The sequence below is a fragment of the Microcebus murinus genome, chromosome X (genome assembly GCF_040939455.1).
Source record: "Microcebus murinus isolate Inina chromosome X, M.murinus_Inina_mat1.0, whole genome shotgun sequence".
Classification (NCBI taxonomy): domain Eukaryota; kingdom Metazoa; phylum Chordata; class Mammalia; order Primates; family Cheirogaleidae; genus Microcebus; species Microcebus murinus.
This window is the reverse complement of record NC_134136.1, coordinates 120,210,501-120,214,538: the sequence shown is the minus strand read 5'-3', so window position 1 is coordinate 120,214,538 and position 4,038 is coordinate 120,210,501. Positions and strand designations below refer to the sequence as shown.

The 4,038-nt window shown below is 37.8% G+C and overlaps 1 pseudogene; it reads left to right on the top strand.

The window, feature by feature from the left end:
* The first annotated feature begins 1,153 nt into the window (after positions 1 to 1,153).
* Positions 1,154 to 1,850, top strand: LOC105866348 (COMM domain-containing protein 8 pseudogene; annotated as a pseudogene).
* Positions 1,851 to 4,038: the final 2,188 nt, after the last annotated feature.

The window sequence follows — 4,038 nt, the reverse complement described above, 5'->3', positions numbered from 1 at the left end:
CAGCCTGTAGTAGTCTTGGTATTTCAGGGACATGCTAAACCTCAGTTTCCACATCTATAAAATGGGAATAACAATAGTATTTACTATTATACTATTATAGGTTTATTTGGAAAGGCTACATGAGACCTAGTGCATAGTAAATGCCTAAGAATGTCAATTATATGGTAGGTAGAGCTTCTGTCTCAGCTAAAGAATAAGATGGCTAGTCAGGGAAACAGAGGCAGAAGCCATGGCATTTGAACTGAGGTTACCATAGCAGAGAGTAGGAAGACTTAGGTGTGGAGATACATGGGCATCTGGGCTCCACCAAGCAGCCCTGGAGCTGGGCATCTAGTTAACTCAGTACAGTGGGCAAGATGTCTCAGGAAGTTGATGGAGCAGGGCCTGCTTATGAAAGGTATAACTAATTGCCCCTGCTGGGAAGACAGGGGCTGCACAGAAAGACTCTTCTTGCTTGTTTCTTTTTAAATGGTGATATAGCAAATTTTCACATACTTTCTGAACTGTAACTCATATAATCTTGAGTTCATCTGATCATGGAATTATAGAATGTTAGATTGGGAGGGATGCAGTGCTACATGCCCTCTGCATCAACCTTGATACTTATTGCCTTGAGGGCAGTCCATTTTATTTATGGGCAGCTTGAGTGAATTTTAATTCAATTCAGTAAATCTATTTTATGTGTATAATATGGGGGTAACAATAGTATTGACCTCATAAAACTGAGTGAAGGTTAAATGAGAAATTCCAAAGCACAGAGTAAGTATTTAGCAATGTTATTATTTAGATGCACTACCTGTCCTAAAGTGTTCATAAGTGCTTCCTCCAATGTGGAGAAATGTATCCCCCTCTAATGTTCCCAAGTCTTCCCTATGTTGCCATACAGAATAAGTGTGATCCATCAAATACTTGGGGATAACGCTCATGTTCTCTTTCTCATGCAGGAGAGTCCCTATTCCCTCCTCTGTTTTCACTATGACCTGACAAGGTAGAGTCTTTCCTTAAGGGAAGTATCAGTCTTATTTCAGGTGTGGTTCAGCTAGCGCAGAACACTGTGATGTAGGCACAGAAATGCATTGGTGTCGAGGCGCGTCACGTGGACGAGTCGCCGCTACGCAGGAGACACCGGCGCCTCGTCACGTGACACGGGCTCGTCACGTGACCCAGCCGCGGGCTTGGCGCGCGCAGGGATGGAGCCGGAAGAGGGGACGCCGCTGTGGCGGCTGTAGAAGCTGCCGGCGGAGCTGGGCCTGCAGCTTCTTCACAAAATAATTGATGGCATTTGTGGCCGAGCTTATCCTCTCTACCAGGATTATAACAGTATTTGGGAATCAAAAGAATGGAAGAGTGTTCTAGAAGATGTTACGAAATTTTTCAAAGCGGTAGTTGGTAAAAATTTATCTGATGAAGAGATATTTCAGCAGTTGAATCAGTTGAACTCATGTCATCAAGAAGCGATCATGAAATGCTTGAAAAGTAGGAAAGATGAGATCAAGCAGGCTCTGTTAGGAGAAATAGTTGATATTTCCTCTGCACAACTACAGAATTTTGATTGGCAATTAAAGCTTGCACTTTCTAGTGACAAGATTGCTGCATTACAAATGCCACTTTTACATCTTCATCTAGATGTAAAAGAAAATGGTGAAGTAAAACCGTATTCTGTTGAAATGAGTAAAAAAGAGCTGCAGAAGCTAATGAATTCCTTGGAAGCAGCTAATAAGGTGGTCCTGCAGTTGAAATAACTGGAAATGACGAACACCAGCGCTATCAGATTTTTCACCGCTGCAGTTGATACGGCAGAGAATGCCGTGTGTTCAGAAACCCCGCGATGTCTTGACTGCTACACCGGCTTGGGGAAGCAGCAGCGTTGTGACTACAGAGATAAAAATTCATCAGTATCTCTGAAGAACAGGAAATTACATGGTTGACAGGAAATGCATAAAATGAAAGACGAAAAATCTATAGTAGCTGTTTATATTTTCATAATGATTGTTTTGCCTCATCTGTTAAATATTTGCAACATCTTTGTAGATACTTTTATTGAAAAGCAAAAAATAGGTTCTAAAGTAATGTAAGCACACAAAGCACAGATATACTTGAATATTGATTGAATTATGTGAATAGCAAGGACATATGGATATATAATTTGTGATATTTTAAAAAATAACTGTAAAAGAATGTATCAGCTGCATATATAACTCAGGAGATTACATATCTTTCTCATATTTCAAAGGAATGATTATAAAATTAAAATGTCTTAGAGAACAGCTCTTCATCAGACATGAACAAGAAAAAATACCCCAAATTTGTATGAATAATCTTGAGTTTATGAATTCTAGAAATGGAAATCTAGACTGTGGAAAGATGAAAATAACACGTTACTTTTGCATTTCTGTGTCTGATTGGGAGACTATGCTCTGATAAAAAGAAAATATGTCATTGTATAGTGTATATATTCAGATAGCAAATAAGACTGTTTACAGGTTCATTTTTGTTATAAGCTCTTAATATTGAATTTAACACTTTTGGATATTAACACATTCATTGGAAAACCATTTTTAACCTCAGTTAACTTTAAAAACAAGCATTCTGAACAAATAAAAAGTTTTATTTAAAAAAAAAAAAAAAGAAATGCATTGGTGTCCCCTAACATCATGTTGAATTTGCAATCAAATAAAACCCCTTGCTCTTGAAAAAATATGAATTTCTATGCAAAAGACTTATACAAGGAGAACTACGAAACACTAAAAAAAGAAATTGTAGAAGATGTAAACAGATGGAAAAATCTACTTTGTTCATGAATTGGTAGAATCAATATCGTTAAAATGTCAATATTACCTAAAGTCATCTACAGAATTAATGCAATCCCCATCAAAGTACCACCAGCATTCTTTACAGATCTAGAAAAAATAATTCTGCACTTTGGGAACCAGAAAAAGCCTCGTATAGCCAAAGCAATCTTAAATAAAAAGAACAAACTGGGAGGCATTAATCTTCCTGACTTCAAGCTGTACTAAAGCAATAATAATTAAATCAGCCTGGGAATGGCACAATAACAGAAGCATCGATATTTGGAATAGGACTGAGATTCCAGAAATGAAACCATCTGCATACGGTAACCTAATCTTTGATAAAGCAGACAAAAATATACAATGGGGAAAAGAATCTCTCTTCAATAAACGGTGTTGGGAAAACTGGATAGCTACATGCAGAAGAATGAATCAGGATCCCTACCTCTCACCTCTCACAAAAATCTACTCAAAATGGATAACAGATTTGAACCTAAGGCATGAAACCTTAAGAATCCTAGAAGAAGAGGTTGGGAAAACCCTCTCAGACATTGGCCTAGGCAAAGAATTCTTGAAGAAGACCCCCAAAGCAATCACCGCAGCAACAAAAATAGACAAATGGGACCTGATCAAATCAAAAAGCTTCTGCACAGCCAAGGAAACTATCATTAGAGCAAATAGACAACCTACAGAATGGGAGAAAATATTTGCTCTCTACACTTCCGATAAAGGTCTGATAACAAGACTGTATCTAGAGCTCAAAAGAATTAACAAGAAAAAATCAAACAACCCCATCAAGAAATGGGCAATGGAAATTAACAGAAACTCTTCTAAAGAAGACAGAATAATGGCCAGCAACCATATTAAAAAGTGCTCAACATCTCTAATCATTAGAGAAATGCAAATCAAAACCACAATGAGATATCATCTAACCCCAGTGAGATTGGCCTGTATCAAGAAATTCCAAAGCAACAAATGCTGGCAAGGATGTGGAGAGATAGGAACACTCTTACACTGCTGGTGGATTAGTGCAACCTCTGTGGAAAAGAATTTGGAGATACCTCAAAGAGCTAAAAACAGAAATACCATTTGATCCCGCAATAGCACTACTAGACATCCACCCAAAAGAGCATAAGACATTCTATTATAAAGACATCTGCTCTCAAATATTTATGGCAGCACAATTCACTATTGCAAGGATGTGGAAACAACCCAAGTGTCCATCAATTCATGAGTGGATAATTAAAAT